The sequence below is a fragment of the Aotus nancymaae genome, unplaced genomic scaffold, assembly GCF_030222135.1.
Source record: "Aotus nancymaae isolate 86718 unplaced genomic scaffold, 86718_ANA_hifiasm-v0.15.2.pri h1tg000003l, whole genome shotgun sequence".
Classification (NCBI taxonomy): Eukaryota; Metazoa; Chordata; class Mammalia; order Primates; family Aotidae; genus Aotus; species Aotus nancymaae.
This window is the reverse complement of record NW_026988414.1, coordinates 22,251,747-22,273,113: the sequence shown is the minus strand read 5'-3', so window position 1 is coordinate 22,273,113 and position 21,367 is coordinate 22,251,747. Positions and strand designations below refer to the sequence as shown.

The window sequence follows — 21,367 nt, the reverse complement described above, 5'->3', positions numbered from 1 at the left end:
GGGCATAAGAGAAAAGGAAGGAAAACTTGGGAAATATGTTTTTGTTGGTTTGCTGCTCCAAATTTGACCCCCATTCCCTATCTGTATGCTTTTATTTAGTTTTCAGGTAACTGCTTTTTATATTTTATTCATAGTTTTTAGTCGTAACTAGAGATTAGGGAGAGATAGGTATAGTGGACTTTCTTCATTTTGTCTGGTACCTGAAGTCCTTCTAATACTTTTCATGTATCATCTTTTTACCTTTAAATCTGTGATCCTTCTGGAATTTATTTTGGTGCAGGTAGTAATGTAGTGCTACTGTTATTAATGTGATTGTTATTATTGTTATAGGAAATATTTGGCAGAATAGTAAATCAGGAGCCTTAGTGGAAGGAACATGGGATTTGCAGCTAGAGCAGTCTGGGTTCAAGTGGCCCTACCACCTGTAAGTTCATGACCTTGACCATAACCTCTCCTAATCTCTGTTTTCTTATCAGGATAGTGGGGATAATGATAATATCTGCCTCATGGAATTGCTGTATTGAGTATTAAGTGAGACAGTGCTAGTAAAATATTTTTTACTGAATCTGGCACCCAGTAGGGACTTAATAAGTAGCAGTCACTATGGTCATGACATGGTGATAATTATTGTTATGATGTGTAATGAGACCAAGTCACCACACTTGTGAATTAGGCCACCACACTGAAGGCTTGGGAAAATATTTCTTAGCCACAGAACATACTTGAAAGAAGCTAGAAGCTGCTCTGTATCCCAAAATGTATGTGAGGTCTGAATCGATGAGATGAATTTGAGTTTGTAGGATCAGGAAATATCACTGGGAAATGGAGGATGCTGTAGATAGCACCATTCACACCGCCCTCAGTTGATGTTAGTAGATAAGGAAAATGAAGACTCCTATATTTTCTAAGATAGTGTTTTGCAAAGTGGGATCAGAATCAACTGGTATACTTGTTAGGATGCAGATTCTTGGGTGGGCCCTATTTCTGACCTAAGCAATCATAACTGTGGGTAGAGCCTGGGGATCTGCATTTAATAGGCTTCCTAGGTAATTCTTTCATGCATCAAAATACAAGAAATACTTTTCTAGAAAGAAAAGGAAAAAAGGTGAATGTAGGGGTAGGAGGAGGAAAAAGAAAGGAAAGAAGGAGACAAAGCAGGAAGAGAAAAAGAGGAGAAGAGGGTTATTACTGAATTAGAGTAGATCAGCATCCTACCCTTCTAAATGTTCATGGGCCCGCTGTTAACTACCTTAATAAAATATAACCTGGATCCCAGTTCTCCTGATTCACAGATCACTCAAAGATCCATTTAGTTAACCAAAATGGACTGACTGTGTATCAGGACTTTTTGAGACTGACTGTGTATCAGGACACTGGAGAGAGGCAGAGGAAAAAGACACATCATCTAATGTTGGAGAAGGACGTACATTCAAATGCCACAGCCAACCAGAATTCAATATGGCAGTGCTGTGATAGAGATATGCGTTGGGCACAAATGGAAGACTGAACTAGTGGCACCAAACTCAGACTGGGAGAGATCAAGAAATGGCTTCTAGGAGGAGAGGTGCGTGGGCTGAGTCTTGTGGAGAGTAATCATTCATTGGGAAGAAGGGAAAATATTACCAGCAGAAGAGGGAAGTGGGAGGTACTCACAGGGAGAAACAGCAGGATATATCTAAGGAGATGTTGGCTCAGTGTGAGGGGAGAGGCTATGTGGTGAGAATAGTGGTCAGTAGCCAGCATTCCCATATTAGGAGCCACATCACAAATAACCTGTAGACTGTGTCAGGGAGCTTGATCAATGAGGAACCATGGAAGAGTGAAAGCAAAGGGTGACTCGTTAAGCTTTTCATTGGGATTTAATTTTTTTTTTTCAAAATGGAAAAATAGCTTTATTGACTTTTTTCTTATTATAAGGGTAACACACTCCAATTTTGGAAATAAAAGGATAATATAGAAAGATATAAAGAAGAAAGTAAAAGTCACCTGGAATTCCAACAGCCAGAGAAAATCTGCAAAGCTAAATAAATTTCTTTATTCTTCCAGACATTTCTCTAGGTATGTGTACATCCAAACACATGCAGATACACATAATATTTAAAAAAAAAATTTTTTTTTTTTTTGGAAACAGTCTCACTCTGTTGCCCAGGCTGGAGTGTAGTGGCACAATCTCAGCTCACTACAATCTCTACCTCCTGGGTTCAAGTGATTCCTGCCTCAGCATCCCAAGTAGCTGGACTACAGGTGCATGCCACCACACCTGGCTAATTTTTGTATTTTTTGTAGAGATGGGATTTCATTATGTTGACCAAGCTGATCTCAAACTCCTAGCCTCAAGTGATCTACCTGCCTCGGCCTCTCAAAGTGCTGGGATTACAGGCATAAGCCACTGTGCCTGGCCACATAACACATTTTTAAATGAAGTCGTTTCACATGTGTTGTGAAATACTGTGCCTTTCAATTATTTTTCACTTGACAATATTTAGTAAATATCTTTCTCTGTCAATAAATGTAGATTTAAACCTTAATCATAATTTATGCTATCTCTTTTGCTCACTTTTGACTTCCTTCTCATTCCTTCTCCAGGTGTGGCCTTTCCATTTGACCTCACTCCAAGTGTTAGCTTGCTGCTTTGTTCCTTTGTGTCTTCTTGCCCACCACCTCTTCAGTGCCCAAGTCCCTTGCTTTGTCTCCACAGTCATAGCAATTTGGTTCTGAGTAATGTACTTCCTGTCCTGGCACTCATCTGCTTAATGCTTCCATGTTTTCCTATGTCCTTAAGGATGAAGTCCCAGCTTTCCTAGGCTGGCCCTGGGAGCTCTCTTATCAACCCCTCCAGCCTCCTCTGCAACCATCTGTCCCTGACTGTTGTCCCTGATTTGTTGCACAGCAAATTGAACTGCTTCTTTTTCCTACTTCTTGCTTCCCTGCTATTCCTCACTGCCTGCCATGCCTTCATTCCCCAAAGTATCTGGTTGACCTGGCTAATCTGATTCACCCTCTAAGACTCTGACAGAGGTATCCCTGACACAACGTAGCCTGGATGAGTGGTACCTCCTCTGTCCTCCAAGATACTGTTTCTCTCTGTTGTTAGCAGGTTGTATTAGAATTATCTCATGTGTGTCTGCCTTCCTTATTGGCTTGTAAGCGCCTCGACTCATTCAATTTTGTCTTCCTAGAGCCTCAAATGTAACTGGTAGGTGTTTGTTGAATGAATAAACTTGAGTCTTTGCAGAAGGGATTCTTTGGTACCAGCTGTCAAACTCTTCCCATATTACTGGCCCTAGTTGTTCAGATCTCTGCCCTGTGGCCTCCACTTAGACTTCTGCTGATTGCCTCTGTCTCCTGCCTACATGGGCACCTGGATCTTGTACTTAGTTTGGACCTTGGCTTGTGTTGCTCTGCTCCTGCCTCTTCCTTTGTTCTTGTACTAATCTAGTAATTTAGGCTCATATGTCTAACCCATCCCTATAAACCAATGGTCCTCTCTCATCTGGATCTGGATCTGCCTGAATTCCAAAGCCCAGGCCTCTCCATCCAGTCTACCTTGTCACCTCAAAAAAAAAAAAAAAAAAAAAAACCCCATGTCACCTCCAAATTCCCTGGTTATAATCTATAGACATTAAACATTATTGTAAATTTTATATGATTAAAATAACGCCTTGACAAAAATAACCTTCAAAACAAAACAACAAATCTGAGCATTTGTGTGGTTACATGACATTTACAAGATGCTTTCACACAATTTATTTCATTGAATTCTCATAACAACTTTGATAATAACTGTGTGAGTTATCATCCCCTTTTTACAGATGAGGAAACTGAGGCTCACAGCAGTTAAATGACTTGCCTGAGGCCTCCTGGTCAGGGAATGACAGAGCATGGACCTTATGGAGATCTTTTGACTCTAGGGCTTTGAACTCTTTGGAGTTCACCATGACGATAAAGCATTAGACATATTCAATGAAAAACAGATATATCTGATTTTGAAGCTTAAAACATGCTTTTAAGTAGATTCTCTATATTACTGTGAGGACAGCTTTCTAAAAGCTTAAATTCAGGTCAGATCTCTTCCCTGTTCACAACCCTTCAGTGGACCCTTGTCTCTCCTCTAATGACATAGGGTTCTGTTGAACCCAAGACCTCAGTTTGACCCAAAATTTTAGCAATGACTACCACTTAGCTTTCTTTAAAGGCCAATAATGGTTCATGCCTTGGCGTGCCTTGGTGCCCCATGGACCTTACCCACTCCCCCATCTGAGTTTTGCCTGACCAGTGTTTCTTTTCTATCTAGCTCAGGTATCACCTCTATCCTGGAGCCATTTTTAACACACCTTTATCCTCACTCTTCCTACTAGCTCTTTTGTGGTGTCATTGAGTGAGTTGTACATTTTTGTCCTAGCACCTTTGTGGTATTGTTTGGATGATCTGTCTGCCTCCTTCTGAAGATTTCTGTATCTCTTAAGGTTAAAAATGAGGCCCAAGTCCTCTGTGTTTATAGACACAGTATTTAGTGCAAGTCCAGCACAGAGTGAGAGAGAGCAGATATTTATTGAATTGACAGACAGATGGATCATTGGATGGCTAGATGGATGGATGGCTTGGTGAATGGATGATGGGCGGATGGGTGAATAGATGGAAGCAACAGTGAACTTCAAGTTGTCATTTCAAATCTAGGTATTTTTTTCAGTTAGAATACATTTTCTCTTCTTCCTCTATTTTCCCCAATGGCAAAATAATTACATTTTTTTCAATAGAATATAGGAAATGGGGTTACCTTCTTCTACTCTTAGAACAATACACTCATTGAGCTGTAGAGGAAACACAGTTTCACCTGTTTCAGCCCCCAGCCTCTGACCTGTCAATGGGCCTATCATCTTATTCCTAGCTCATATTAATAATATTCCAATTGCTAGAAGGAACTCCTTATACTGAACCCACGCCTATTGCCCTGATGTTTCTGCCTTTGAGTCCAGTTTTGGCTTTTTGAACCAATACAGATGACTAATCCCTGTTTCATAGAGTAGATTTTTAACATATGTGATCATGGATTGCATTACTCAAGGCTTTGCTGCAGATGTCAGAAAACCCAATTCAAGCCAGGTAAATAAAAACAGACACTTATTGCCTCCTGTAAGCCAACTGCTGAATGGTGAGGACAGTTCCTTCTCCACAGATGACTGGATGCAAGCACTCCATCCCAGCTTGCCTTCTGGATGGGTGTTTGCTTCATTATTTCTAGCTCTTCCAAATGACTGGGGATATGAGTACCCATTGTCTCTGCAAACAGATATATGTATTTTTTGAGATGGAGTCTTACTCTGTTGCCTAGACTGGAGTTTGATGGCACAATCTCACTGTAACCTCTGCCTCCTGGGTTCAAGTAACTCTCCTGCCTCAGCCTCCCAAGTAGCTGGAATTACAGTTGTGTGCCACCATGCCCAGCTATTTTTATTTAATTTTAATTTTTAGTAGAGATGGGGTTTCACTATATTGGCCAGGCTGGTCTCGAAATCCTGGCCTCAAGTTATCCACCCACCTCAGCCTCCCAAAGTGCTGGGATTACAGGCCTGAGCCACCATGGCCTGCCTTGCAAATATATCTTTTAACTCACAATCCAAAAGGAAAAAGACAAAAATATCAGGAAAGGGCTTTGATTTGTCTGGTTCAGGTCATGTGTCTGTGCCTGTAGCTGGAGGTCAGAGTACTGTAGTTGACAGCCCCACCAGAATCCCAAGGAATGGGAAGGTGCATGTCCTCTACAAAGCAGGAGAGTCAGTTACCAAAATAAGGACACAAAGGATTCTGGTTAGAGCCAAATAGGACATCTTCCATAGCCGGAATTCCCCTTATCTTCATGCTTCACGTTTGTTAAAACATGGGATTAGAGTGGGGCACAGACATTTACTATCATAGTTTCTCCCTGGATGTGCTCAAATTTGTCACTATCCGTCTCATAATGTGACCCTCTACTCCCAATGTAATCGGCTGTTCCTCAAGTGGTCTGATATGCACAGAGCATAACACACTCATTGCTGTTATTGTCCTTGACATGACTATCACAGTGTTAGGCCCAGAGTAGGTGGCCAATAAATAGTGAATGAATAAAAGGATAAATGTGATTCTCAAGCCAATCCTGCCTGAACACTTCTCCCAAAGACAGATAAGGAGGCCCTTGTGAGATCAATAATATACAACAGAGGAGATATGAACAGCTGGGCTGAGAATGTGGGAGTGCTGTGGGAGGCTGCAGCTGGCACACCTCACCAGGTATGCCTGGCATGACTTCTTCCAGGGAGTACTCTGCTCTCCTTGAAAGTTTTGGTTCATTGGAGTTCCTCCCCAAAGGCAGCAACATTGGAAGATGAAGATATTTGCAAAACAAAACTAAAAAAAATACATACCCTTTTCCTGTTTAGGACTTTGGCTACAAGTGACAGAAAAGCCCAAATGACAGTCAACTGAATATGATAGATTATTTATCATTTAAACAAAGTTCAGAGGTAAGAAATCAAGGCTGGAATGGCAGCTCCACAGTCACTGGGGAGCCAGGCTTGGCCTTTCTTGTTTCTCTCATCCTGTTGGTCCGTCCAAGGTGATGGCACAACTTCCAACCATCATGCCAACTTCCTTTTTAGTAGAAAACTCAGTTCAAACCAGGGATAAAAGAAGAAAGGGGCAAACATATGTTCCAGTAGTCTTTTAAGATTTCCAGACAGCTTTACAACACTCTCATTTACATCTCACGGTTGAAACTTAGCTTTAGGTAAGAGGGAGGCTGAGGAGTGTGGTCTTTATTCCAAGTAACTTAGTGCTCTACTAAAGCTGGAATCTCTATTACTATGCAAGAGACAGGAAATGGATATTGGCCTAGGCAACCAGGATCTCTGTCAATGATGCCAGAGAGAAAAAGGCAATTTAAGTGTAAAGGCAAAGGTGGGAAAACAGATATGTCCTGTTGTGGTCTGTGCTACATTCCTATAGGGGTTTTGTGAAAGAAGGCTTCAGTTCCTCAGTCATGCTCCTGCCCGAGGTGTCTTCTACAAAGTTAACCTGATCAGATCCAGGATATGATCTTGGTTTCCTATAAGCGAGACTCCCCAGCATGGTATGCAAGGCATTCTGTGCCTGTCCCAATTCTACCTCCCTAGCTTTAGCAATCGCCACTCTCCTGCACTACAGCCACACCCAGTTCCTCGTCATTTCAAAACATGCTCAGGCCAGTTGTTTCTCTCTATATATACAGGCAGTTCTTGGTGCCTGGAATGCACTTTTCTCACCTCTTTGAACCAAAATTCCCCGACATCAAGTTTGCAAATTGAACTTTTTCCTATCAACTGGTAGGGGATCTTTTTATAGTTAATAGAATAGTTATGAATATAGGCTGTCAGTGTGTGGCTCTTTAGCAAACGTTTACAAATACCTTTTCTTTCAGTCTGCCTTTCTTCCAAAATATTTTCCTCATCCTGTTCCTCTTCCTGCAGGCTCTTGGTCTGTTTTCAGGCAGGAAAAGGTTTCCTAATGCCTACTTGTGTTTCCAACGGCTTAAAGCATGTACCAACTTCCTAGTTGGTGAGGGAAGGACTAGAGTCACATGGAAAGAAGTCCTTCCTTCAGAGGATATGTCCACTGGAAACCTCTTGTCTGAGTCTGATATGGAAGAGGCAAACCTAGAGGAGAGGAAAAGAGAAGATCAATGTGAGGATCCCTCAAGTGGCTGGTCATTGCGGCCTGCAGCCTGGAATACATGCTCAATGCTGGGTTAGGAAGAACTTTGGCATCTTGACTTCCACTTTATCATGGGCCATCTGGCCAGAAAGCAGCCAAAAGCAGAGATAGCATCCTTTCTTCATACCTGCACAGCATTGGGGAGTGTGGCTGTGAAGGTAGAAGCGACCCAGCTTAAATGCCTTCTATGTGGAAGACCAGCAGGCCATGTGCTGGGAAAATTCTTTCAGCAGTTTATTTCCAGAAAGGAACCACATGGTAGCTGATCAGAGAATTGTTCCTTTTTCTCCACATCCTCTCCTGCATCTGTTGTCTCCTGATTTTTTAATGATCGTGATTCTAACTGGCGTGAGGTGGTATCTCAATGTGGTTTTGATTTGCATTTCTCTAATGACCAGTGATGATGAGCTTTTTTTCATAAGTTTGTTGGCTGCATAAATGTCTTCTTTTGAAAAATGTCTGTTCATATCCTTTGCCCACTTTTTGATGGGGTTGTTTTCTTTTTTCTTGTAAATTTGTTTTAGTTCTCCATAAATTCTGGAAATTAGTATTATTCTCAGCAAGCTGACACAAGAACAGAAAACCAAACACCGCATGTTCTCTCACTCATAGGTGGGTGTTGAACAATGAGAACACATGGACACAGGGAGGGGAACATCACACACCGGGGCGTGGGTGGTGGGGGACTAGGAGAGGAATAACAGGGAGTTGGGGGATTGGGAGGGATAGCATTAGAAGAAATACCTAATATAGATGATGGGGCAATGGATGCAGCAAACCACCATTATGGCATGAAGTATACCTATGTAACAAACCTGCACGATCTGCACATGTACCCCAGAACTTAAAGTATAATTAAAAAAAAGAAAAACACAACAAAACAAACAAACAAAAACCCTTTTCTTTCCTACTTTATGCCAGCCTTCAAAATATATCTTCGATTAATGCAACTAAAACATATATTAAAAATTATTAAACTAGAATTTCATTAAAAAAAAAAGAATGAGGGTGCTTTCCAGACGTAAGATCTGAGTGTAGGGAAGCCAAAAGGAATCAAAGGCCTCAGGAAAACTTGACCTTTGTCAGCCACTGCAACCCCAGAAGCCAGTAGAGGTCTTGTTTCCAGGGACAATCAGCCACAGCACAGCGTGGGGCCCAGGAGGACACTGATTCCTGAGAGGTGTCAGCCATGTCCAGGCTGAGACTGAGACGGCCTGCCCCTTGGCTGGGGACCTCGCTCATGGCAGGTCTCTTGCTAGACAGCCAGTGTGTGCGTGCAGGGAGGTGCAAGCCCACACGATCATGTTCTTAGCATGCAAATCTCATTCTTTACTTGTGCGTCAGTGGTGAGGGGTCCAGTCACACTCTTGGAGACTGAAGAGAGCTGGAAGCAAGGAAAGAAAGACGAGTTAGGGTAAGCAGCCCTGAAAAGTACGTGGTGCTATTTTAGTGAATGGATTGGGTAGGGGGAGGGCAGCGAGGCGAGGCGGTGGCCCAGTTCCTTGCCCAAGTGTATGAACAACAAGCTTCAGATACGAGGCTGTTCCAGAGAATTTGCCCTGAGGGTGGAAATGTTTGAAGTCTGCATGTTCTGACACGGTGGCCACCAGCTGCTTATGGCTCTTGAGTACCTGAAACGTGACTATGACAATGAGGAAGTGTATTTTAAATTTTACTTAATTAATTTAGATTTCAATATAAATAGCTACTGTAGTGGCTAGGGGCTGCCATACTGGACAGCAAAGTACCAGAGAACGGGGGGCAGGAATTTGGGCTTTAAAGTAAGATAGAGTCTTGTCTCCCTCCCTTGCTACTCTTGTGAGCTCAGATAAGCCATTAGACCTCTTTGTGCTTTAGTTTTCTCTTATTTACAGAGCTGATGGTACCAGCCTCTTAACCCTAGTGCCTGCAGGTAGAAGTGCTCAACAGAAGATTGACTCCTATTAGCAGACACCTATTCCAATTCCTATGTACTCAACAACCATCATTTAGACAACTCTGTTCCAGTCCTGAGAATCCCCAGCTAAAGGTCAAGGTATGGCTGCTGGGAACTTTCCAGGTTCTGTAGGAAGCCCTTGAAGCTGGAGGCAGGAATGAGGAAATGGTTTCTGCGAAACCAGTCTCCTGTTGGGAAGGATCCAAGTTCATGGGCTCCTGTATCTCTGATGATGGAAAAGAGGATCCCAAGGAGCTTTCCCAGGAAGCGGTCATCCTAGGATGCTCTGTTCTGGGCAGACTTCTTTTGTGAGATTTGTCTCCAAGACCAAGTTGAGTGCTGTGCAAGAGACTTTGAGAAACTCTAATGAGACCTCATGGGGCAATTGGACTGGGGGAGGTTGGAGAGGGGGGTGTTAGGACCCATGTCTAGTAAGTCTTGAAGGAAAGGGGCCATGATACAATAGGTTGGAGACAGGTCCCTGCTTCCCAGCTTCCCAGGCCCATGGCATTGTCCATGAAGCAGGAGGGAAAGACTGGCCACAGGCACCCAAGGCATCAGTGATGGTACTAGTCCCTGGCTTGCAAAGTGAGCTTCCAGGGCGGAAGGCCTGTGCCCACTGGCTGCCAGGGAGGGTGTGGGCACAGAGGAGCCAAAAGCCTGGGAAGATTGCAAGGTTGAGTCCAATTTCCTGCCTCTCACTGTGAACTGGAAAGCAAACTCCTAGTCCGTCTTATTCAGGAATGGTGCAAAGAGAGGACAAGATTTCACAACTCAGTGTTCTCTCAAATTTCTGAACTCCAGACTCATTGTGTGTAGGTGACCTTCAGTGTGTCCCCAGGTGCTGGGAGCTGGGTCTAGTCCCATGTTAGGCCCCCATGACTGTGGAAGGCAGTGATGTCACTGGCCTCCTGTTTCTATGTCTTCCGTAATCAGCACACCCTGGTAATCTGGTGTTTCTGGGAAGCCACTCCTCTCATGGCACTGCCTGGTAGCCTGCCACCTCCTCTCGCTGTCATTACAGGGCCACTCTGCTCTGATGTTTATATTCCCATGGGGTTCCCAGTCGCATCTCATACCTCTAATCTCCCCTTTGGTCCTCATTCAGGATAATCTTTCATCTGCTATGTTCTCCACTAAGAGTGTCCTTCTTGCCTGAACGCTGTCGCTTTGCTTAAATACATCTCTCCGCTTTTCTGAAAACCTTTCCTACTGCTTTGGCCTGAATTCCTCTCTCTTTCCTTGGACTTCCTCAACACTTAGATTTTGACCCTATATCACTCAGTAGGGCATTTGGTTCTACATAAGGAAGCCCCTCATTAGAACTGCTGTCATAAAATCCTGCCCGTCCCCCTGCCTGTCCACTTCCCCCACCAAATCCAGCCTCCCTGAGGGGTGCTGGGAGCCTGTAGATTAGGTGCAGTCTCTTCTCAGGAAAGGGCTTAAAACATTTCTCCTACACGCTCATGCAAGCTGCCCAGTGAAGCCTCCAGGGTTTATACCAGGGAGCAAGAAAGTCAGAGCACCCTCAGGGGGTTAAGGCAGGAGACTGAGAACCCCCTATGTCTTACTAAATCCTCAATGTGACCCTCCAGGGCTTTGAATCCAACCGATGCCGTCAGGATAAAAGCCCAGACAACTGCAGCACCTGGCAAAATCAGAGTCATTGCCTACATTAGTATACCAAAGACATGGATCAAAAATGGCAATTTCAGCTGCAACCAAATGACTACTTTCTTCTTTTCTCTGGCAGCAGTGTACTACCAGGTTCATCTGGCTCTTGATCTCAATCCTGGGCCTGAAGGGTAAAGCTACACTGTCAACACAGAGAAGGGTGTCTGCCTATTTGCATTAATAGGAGAGCACGTGTGTCATTCGTTAAAAAGTTGTTCACATATAAGACGTAGTATAGCCTAGATCAGAGATAAGGTTCCCCTCTGCTTTATAATTGATTATGACAAGGTAAGAGTGGGAACAATAATTAGAATAACATTCAGCCTTGAGTTCAAGTCTCTCCCCTATTATTTACTAGTTGGGTGAGTGATTCCATGTCTCTGAGCCTCAGTTTCCTATCTGTAAAATGGGAATAATAATGGTAACTACCTCACAGAATGTTGGGAGGATTAAGTGAAATCATGCATTTCAGACACCGAGCACAGTTCTTGGGACAGAGTTAAATGCTCAGTAAGTATTAGCTATTATTGATATTATCAGGAGAGAAGTATCAATCATGAGATAAATCTATAGTATCAGAATATAGACACTTATTAGGTTTCAGCAGTAGATACATGAATGTACTTGGTTAGAAGACTGTGCAGTTTTGGCTTTCTTGCTACTACAGAAGTGAAATGAGCAAAGGACCAGTGGAATCTGACCCAAGGGTCTTGGCTAAGGACAGATGGCCTGAGTGCCCCTTCTGGTTGCCTGTTTTTGAGTTGCTTCTTTGTGCTAATGATGTCATGCTGAGCAAAGTCAGGCACAGCGAAGTAAACAGTGGTCAGAGGCTGAGCACCAGGCGGCTCACGAGCCCCACCTGGAGGAAGGGGTTGGGTAGAGTTGGAAGTGGGTGGAAGGGGCCACTGACAGATCACCTGGGGAAGAATGTGAGTTCCAGATAAAGGGAAGCCTTGGGCCTGGAGTTTGAAAGCCTCTTGAACATGTACCTGCCTGTACTTTCTCCTCCAGGCATGGCTGGGACCTGCGAAAATCAGCCTCATTCCCTGGTCCCTCCTGCTTGCCCGCGCTCTGGCGAGGAGAACACTCTGGGTTGGGAGATGGTAGCAATTCCTGCTCTAGTGGCTCCTGTGAGAGGGCTTAGGTTGCCAGTGACCAGGGCAGTCTGCTGCCTTGTCATGTTCCCTGCCCTTTGCCACTTCTAAAGAGGGTGGGATGGGAAGCCAACTGGATTACTAGTGTGACCATTGTTGTTACTGGCGCTGCCACCACTCTGAGTTGTAAAGCTGGACAAAAGAATTGGCTAGATCAGAAAACCACCTTCAAGTATTCAGATTCCTCTAATTAGATCAAAGAAGAAAAGAAAAGGAAAAAGACACTAATAAGCAACAAGAGATCAGAATGAACCCTGAAGTCCATTTATTTAGAAGCAAAGGTCAGAGAAGGCAATGAGATATGGTCAAGACAGGAAACTGCCTGGCAAGATGCAACACTCCTTGTCCTCCCTGTCCCCTGCCTCCTGGCCTAAGACCATTGTGGATGGGCTTCTGTGTGGCAGAATCATCCTATGTAATCCTAGGGACAACCCTATGACCTGGGGTCATTGTACCTATTTTACAGATAAGGCAAAGGAGGTTCAAAGAGTGTAGGGGATTTGTCCACATAGATTTAGCTAGTAAGTGAGAGAGCAGAGGTTGGACTTAGGTCTGTTTGCATCTAAAGTTCTTAATTGGTAATTTGGATTTCACGTCCCATGGCTCCACTTTCCTTCTCAGTAAAATGGGAGAGTGAAACTGATTTTAAGGCCATGCTTCTAACTCCCAGTGACCATAGGTGGCCATCAAGTATTGGAAAATGGGAAAGTATGGGAAAGAACCATTGTCATGAAGCAGCAGTTCTGTGACTGGGTAGAGTAATCCATGCAAGAGATCTGTGCTGCCTGAGACTGGCACTTGGTACCAGCAGTGTTGGGAGGGAGGAGGGAAGTTCTTAGGATGTAGGGATTGGGACGTGTAAGACCATTTGGGTCCTGAAGGAAGGACAAGTCTCCCCTGTACCTCTCTATCTGTTTTTCTAGCCGGGAATCTTGGGTTCTCACTCCTACAATCTCCCCAGGAGAGACGCAGTCTTATCTAGCTAGCCTTGTGCTACCATACCAGACCCTCAGTTCTTAAAGCTATGTCCTCCTTACCCAGATATTTCTCTTTCCATCCCTCTTTATCACAGCATCAGTACCAGCACCAGAAAGTTCCTGGAAAAGTGGCTGGAGACATGGTTCCCTTGTCCATGTAGCCAGGCAAGTCTGGCTTGTCTGGGAATTGTTGGAAATGACCCAAGTACAAAAGTGTAAATCAAAGCTCCTCACATGCCTTGAGACCTTCATATTTTCACTGAACTGGCAACATCAGCAGCACTGCTCCATGCCTACTACATTGGTATGACTGTTAGGATTTCAAACTATCATCCAAGTCCCAGCAGGAAGGCTTCTGTGATTTCACTGGTGATACCAGAATGTTATGCAGTCCAGCTCACACTCATATCCAGCAACTATAAGACCCTCCAAGGACAATTTTTTTAAATAAATACTCCCATGGTGCACTTTTGGAAAAAAACAATTTTATTATAATGCGCCCATTTTATGTGCACATTTGATGACTTTTGCCATATTTATACACCTTAAGTCTTCATGCAATCTAAGTGTGAAATAATCAATATATGGAACATTTCTATCATCCTAAAAAGTTCCTTGTGCCCTTATTTAATTTTCCATACACTTCTGGTCCTAAGCATCCACTGATGTGCTTTCTGTCATAATAGATTTTTCTTTGTTATACTTTCATATCAATGAAGTCATACATTATGTACTCTTTTCTGTCCAGTTACTTTCAGAACAACATAAGAATGTTGACATTTGTTCATATCATTATATGTAACATAGGTTGTTTTTATTATTGTTGAATAGTTTCCAATCTTATGGATGAGCTACAATTTGTTTGCCCATTCCCCTATTAATGGTCATTTGGATTATTTCCAGTGTTGGGTTAGTATGAATAAAGCCACCATACTATGAACATTTATTTGCATACAAGTCTTTGTGTAGATATGTTAGCATTTTTTTTGGTAAATACTTAGGAGTGGAAATTACTGTCTTGCTGTACATGTATGTTTAACTTTATAAGACATTTGTGTTGTGTCAAATGATTTTTCTACATCTATTGAAAAAATAATATGGGTTATCTTGTTACGTCTGTTAATATGGTGAAATACAGTAGTTGAATGTCAAATATCAAATATTCAGTCACTTGGTCTGTGATACATTATGCTTTTTATACATTGCTGGATTTGATTTGCCAACATTTTACAGACTTTTGCGTTTATATCATGAAGATATTGATCTCTGTTTTTTATTTCTTGTAATGTATTTTGGCTAGATATCAGAATAATGTTGGTCTGACAAAATGATTTGAAAGGGTTCCCTCCTCCTGTATAATCTGTAAGAGTTTGTATAGAATAGGTATTATTTCTTCTTTAAGTGTTTTATAGAATTTGTCAGTAAAGGTGACTGGGTGTGGAGATTTCTTTGTCAGAAGGTTTTTAATTATAAAGTTACGTTTTTAGACAGATACTCAGATTTGCTGCTTCTTCCTGAGTCAGTTTTGGTAATTTGTTTCTTTTAAGGCGTTTGTCTATTTCATTTAGAGTATTACATTTATAGGCAAAAATTTGTTAATAATATTCTCTTATCTTTTTAATGGCTGTAAACTAGACAGTGGTATTCCTCTCTCATTTCTAATATTGGCAATTTGTATTTCCTTTTTTATTTCTGATATTGGTAATTGTGTTTCTCTTTTTAACTTAATCGATCTAATGGTTTATCAATTTTATTGATTTTTTTCCCCAGGAAATTAGATTTTTTATGTGTTTGACTGTATTCTATTTTATTGATTTCTGCTTTTGTTTTTATTTTCTTCCTTCTACTTACATTGCATTTAATTTGTTTTTCTTCTCCTAGATTAAGGTGAAAGTGACAATTAATTTTAGACCTTTCTTCTTTATTTATTTATTTATTTTTATTTTTTATTTTTATTTTTTTTTGAGAGAGAAGAGGAAGGAGGAAAAAGGAAGAGAAAGAGAGAGAGAGAATGGGGAGGAGGGAGAAGGAAAAGAAAGAGGGAGAGAGAATGGGAGTATTGCTTTCTTGCCCAGGCTAGAATGCAATTTAGTAATGGGTATTGAAAAGCTCTTTTATACTGATAATTATACTTAATGATGTAGTCAGGAAGGAATAAGGGAAGAAGATAACAAACAAACAGCCAACCAATATTTAATTTAAACCTATGAAATGCTATGCGATTACTGAGGAGTGATTTACTTCCAATTGTATAGTCACCTTTGGAATAGGTGTGAGGTGGTAATGTATGTTTTGTGTATTTGAAGTGGAGAGTTCTATAAATGTTTATTAAGTTTACTTGTTCCGGGTCTGAGTTCAAGTTCTGAATATCCTTGTTAATTTTCTATCTCGTTGATCTATAGAATCGTTAGCTCTTCTTGTTACATTGATCCTTTTGCCATTATGTAATGTCATTCCTCGCCTCTTTTGATCTTTGTTGCTTTAAAGTCTACTTTATCAGAGGCGAGAATTGCATCTCCTGTTTTTTGTTTATTAGTTTATTTTTACTCTCTGTTTGATTGGTAAATCTTCCTCCTTCTCTCTGAGTCTTTGTGTATTGTTACATGTAAGATGGGCCCGGATGCAGCATACCGATGGGTTTTGGCTTTTTATCCAATTAAAATATATATAGGTTTAATACCGGCGTTTGATGCTAGCTGGCTGTTTTGCCCATTAGTTGATGTAAATTTTTTATTGTGTTAAAATTCTTTGCTTTTTGATATATTTTTGGAAAGGCTGATATTGGTTGTTCCTTTATATGTATAATGCTTCTTTCAGAAGCTCTTGTAAAGCAGGCCTGGTGGTGGTGAACTCTCTAAGTACTTGTTTGTTCGCAAAAGATTTAATTTTTCCTTCACTCATAAAGCTTAGTTTGGCTGGATATGAAATTCTGGGTTGAAAGTTCTTTTCTTTAAGGATGTTAAATATTGGTCCCCACTCTTTTCTGGCTTGTAGGGTTTCTGCTGAGAGATCTGCTGTAAGTCTGATAGGTTTCCCTTTATGGGTAACCTGACCTTTCTCTCTGGCTGCCCTTAGTATTTTCTCCTTCATTTCAACCCTAATAAATCTGGCAATTATGTGCCTTGGGGTTGGTCTTCTTGAAGAATATCTTTGTGGTGTTCTCTGTATTACCTGGAGTTGAATATTACCCTGCCTTGCCAGGTTGGGAAAATTTTCCTGAATGATATCCTGAAGAGTATTTTCCAACTTGGATTCATTCTCTTCATCACATTCAGGTACACCTATCAAACGTAAATTAGGTCTTTTCACATAGTCCCATATTTCCCGGAGACTTTGCTCATTCCTTTTCATCCTTTTTTCTGCATTCTTGTCTTCTCGTTTCATTTCACTGAGCTGGTCCTCGACTTCTGATATCCTTCCTTCTACTTGATCAATTCGACTGTTTAAACTTGTGCATGCTTCGCGAAGTTCTCGTGTTGTGTTTTTCAGCTCCATCAATTCACTTATATTCTTCTCTAAATTGTCCATTCTCGTTAACAGTTCGTCAAACCTTTTTTCAAGGTTCTTAGTTTCTTTGCATTGGGTTAGAACAAGTTCTTTTAATTCACAGAAGTTTCTTATCACCCACGTTTTGAAACCTGCTTCTGTTATTGGAACACACGTGTAATCTATTAAGCCTTGTTCCGTTACTGATGAGGAATTGCAATCCCCTGTAGAGGGAGAGGCATTCTGATTTTGAGTATTCTCTGCCTTTTTACGCTGGTTTCTTCCCTTCATTATATATTTGTCTGTCTGTCGTCTTTATAATTACCGACTTTCTAACTGGGTCTCTGACGTCCAACTTGTTGATTCCCTGCGCCGAAATCTGAGCAATCCACTGAGCCGGCCAAAACAGCGGTGTTAAGATTGATGGTGCTTTTCTGCCCGGCAATCTCCGGACTCTGCACCAAGAACTGGCGTGCTAAGGCACCAGCCAAACCGCCACGCCGGCCACAAGAGTCGCCCTGGCGACCCGTGGAGCTCTTCCACTGGGAATGTCCTGGTCCGTGAGCAACTAATATTCGTCTGAAAGTGTGGCGTCCTCTCGTTCTTTGCTCTTTCACTGGGAGGTACGTGCCCGAGCTGCTAATCATCAGCCATCTTGGATCTCTCTCTCTTCTTTTATAATATAAGGAGATAATGCTTTAAATTTTCCAGTAATTGTGGCTTTATTTGTATCTGCAAATTTTGACATATTGTGTTTTAATTTTCATTCAGTTCAAAATATTTTATAATTTTCCTTGTAATTTATCCTTTGACCCATGATTTCATTAGAAATGTGTTATTTAATTTCCAACTATTTATAGTTTTTTTCAGTTTTTTTGTTATTGATTTCTAATTTATTTCCATTGCAATCAGAGAAGGGGATCTGTAGTAGTTAAATCTTCTGACATCTATTGAGACTTGCTTTATGGCTGAACATGTGACATATTTTGATGAATGTACCATGTGCACTTGAAAAGAATGTACGTTCTGCTGTTGTTGGGTTGAGTATTCTATAAATATCAACTAAGTCAAGTTGGTTGATAGTATTATTCAATCTCCTATATTCTACCTAATTTTGTGGTTACTTGTTCTAACAATTACCGAGAGGAATTTTGACATCTCTAGTTATAATTGTCAATTGATCTTTTGTTTTCTTTTTCTTTTTTTTTTTGAGATGTAGCCTCACTCTATCACCCAGGCTGGAGTGCAGTGGCGCGATCTCAGCTCACTGCAACCTCTGCCTCCCGGGTTGAAGTGATTCTTCTGCCTCAGCCTCCTGAGTAGCTGGGACTACAGGCACGTGCCACCACACCCTGCTTCTAATTCCAGCACTTTGGGAGGCCAAGATGGGCAGATCACGAGGTCAGGGGATTGAGACCATCCTGGCTAACATGGTGAAAACCCATCTCTACTAAAAATTTATCTTTTCCTTTTTGTCAGTTTTTGCTTCATGCAACTTAAAGTGCTGTTATTGGGTGTATGCACAATTAGTATTGTTATGTCAAAATGTCCCTCTGTGTCTCTTTATCCTGAACATCACCCTCTCTTATGCTCAATGTTAACATGACATTTTCTCCATAATTTAAGTTTGAACCTACCTGTATCTTTATAATTAAGTTGCTATCTTCTAGATAATATATAGTTAGGTCTAACATTTTTATCTCATCTGACAATCTCTGTTTTTTTTTTTAAATTGGAGTGTTTAGTTGACATTAATGCAATTGCCTGTATCGTTGGATTTAAATCTACTCTCTCATTATTATTTTCTAATTTCTTGTTGACTCTTTGTTCCCTTTTCCTTTTTTCTGTCTTTTTTGTATTAATTATTCTATTTATCTCCATTATTTCTTATCAGATATGTGCGTTTGCTTAATTTTCTTAGTGTTTTGCTCTGGAATTTACAAAATGCATTTAAAAAATATCACAATCTATCTTAAAATATTATTTGCTTCTTTATGTAAGAATCTTGTAACAGGATTTTTCTTTCTTCCTTCCATCCTTTGTACCACTGGGATTATACATTTTACTTCCACATATGTAATAAATCCCACAATATATTGTATTTGCTTTAAATAGTAAATCATTTTCCTTAAAAATGAAGAAAAATCTAATTTTATTCATATCATTACTATTTCAAGTATACTTTATTTTATTGTGTAGATCTAAGTTTTCATCTGATGTTATTTATTCCTTCCCCTGGAAGATGTTCATTTAAAAACATGTCTTGGGGCAGGCACCGTGGCTCATGCCTGTAATCCTAGCACTTTGGGAAGCTGAGGTGGGTGGATCACCTGAGGTCAGGGGTTCGAGACCAATCTGGTCAACATGGTGAAACCCTATCTCTACTAAAAATACAAAAATTAGCCTGGCATGGTGGTGTGTGTCTGTAGTCCCATCTACTCGGAGGCTGAGGCAAGAGAATTGCTTGAACCCAGGAGGCAGAGGTTTCAGTGAGTCAAGATTGCACCACTGCACTCCAGCCTGGGCAACAGAGTGAGACTCCATCACAAACAAATAAACAAACAAACAAAAAATGTAGAACAATTTAGCTGGTGATGAATTTCCTTATGTTCTGTTTTTTTCTAAGGAGGTTTTAATTTGGCCTCACTTTTGAAGGGTATTTTTATTGGACATGGAATTCTAGGATTATAGTTAATTTTTCTTTTGGCATTTTAAAGATGCATTCCATTGTTTTCTGGCTTCTATTATTTGTCATAAAAAATTACTGTCGTATCTTTGTTCCTGTCTGTGAAATTTGGTTTTTCTCCTCTGGCTGGTTTAAAGAGGGTTTTGTTGTTGTTGTCGTCATTGTTTTCAACGATTTAATTATCTATGCCTTGATGTCATTTCTTTAAGTTTTCTCTGCTTGGTGTTTGTTGAGCTTCTTGGATCTGTGTGTTTATAGTTTTCATCAAATCTGGAAGCTATTTGACCATTATTTTTTTCAAAATTTTTTTTTCTGCTTATCTCTTGGCCTCCTCTCCCACCTCATGTGTGCTGTTTTTCACCTTTGTAGTTACAACTGGGTAATGCTATGCTTAATACGCTTAATTTGTTTTTCTTTTCATTGACAAGGGAAGCTGGTCAATTACAAAAGGACCAAAAACTGGTCCTTTTATTGACAAAGGAATTTTCCTAGATTTTGGACCTAGGAAGGGTGATATTAAAAATATTTAACAATCATTACAGCATGGGCAAGGAGCAAAAAGAATGGTCACTAGCCTAAAATAATAGGCAAGACTGCATGGGTGATCACCGTGTAGTGATCGCTGTTGTTTTTTTTTTTTTTTTTCAAAAAACAGTCCTGGATCAGGTTCTAGGAGAGGGAGGTGCACCCCCTGTGATCATTCCTCCTCCAACAGCCAGCCAAGAGTTGTCTTCATTTCCATCCTTAGGAGCTTGACATTCTTCTAACACATCACACGCCTTTGAATATGGCATTATGCTCATGGCGTTCCTCCAGTCTGGAATACTCTGCCCAATGTTCCTCACCTGGCAATTTCCTGCTCATTAAGCTCCGTCTCAAATGCTACGTCCCCCTTAAAACCTCCTTCAGTTCTTCCAATCACAGTTAGTTATTTTATTCTTGGTGAACCACTGGACTGTGTACGTAACTCTCCTCTGGTGTTCATCGACTTGAGAGGGTAGAATTTTAATATGATCCATCTGTCCCAAAGTCTACACTTTTTTGTATACTCTGCTGCTTCCTTGGAGCTTTTCTATTAGGATTTAGAATGGTTATCTGTGTTTCTTGATTTGCCATACTCTTTTTCTTAATTGAGATATTATTTACTTACCATAAAATTAAAATTCTCCTTTTAAAAAGTACACAGTTAATTCTAATTATTATAGGTTTTATTTTTTTATTTTTATTTATTTTTTTTTTTGCCTATTTTTAAATTGGGATTTATTTTTACTGTTAAGTTGTATAATCTTTTTTTTTTTTTTTTTTATTGCATTTTAGGTTTTGGGGTACATGTGAAAAACATGCAAGGTTGTTGCTTAGGTGCATACGTGGCAGTGTGATTTGCTGCCTTCCTCCCCTTCACCCATATCTGGCATTTCTCCCCATGCTATCCCTCCCCAATTCCCCACCCCCCCGCTGTCCCCCCCCACTCCCCCACAACAGACCCCCATGTATAGTGCTCCCCTCCCTGTGTCCATGTGTTCTCCTTGTTCAACACCCGCCTATGAGTGAGAACATGTGGTGTTTGATTTTGTGTTCTTGTGTCAGTTTGCTGAGAATGATGGTTTCCAGGTTCATCCATGTCCCTACAAAGGACGCGAACTCCTCATTTTTAATGGCTGCATAATATTCCATGGTGTATATGTGCCACATTTTTCCTGTCCAGTCTATCATTGATGGGCATTTG

The 21,367-nt window shown here is 41.0% G+C and overlaps 1 protein-coding gene across 3 annotated transcripts in view; it reads left to right on the top strand.

The window, feature by feature from the left end:
* PALM2AKAP2 (PALM2 and AKAP2 fusion) overlaps positions 1-21,367 on the top strand; it is a 658,794-nt gene that overhangs the window by 35,034 nt on the left and 602,393 nt on the right. The window lies entirely within an intron of this gene.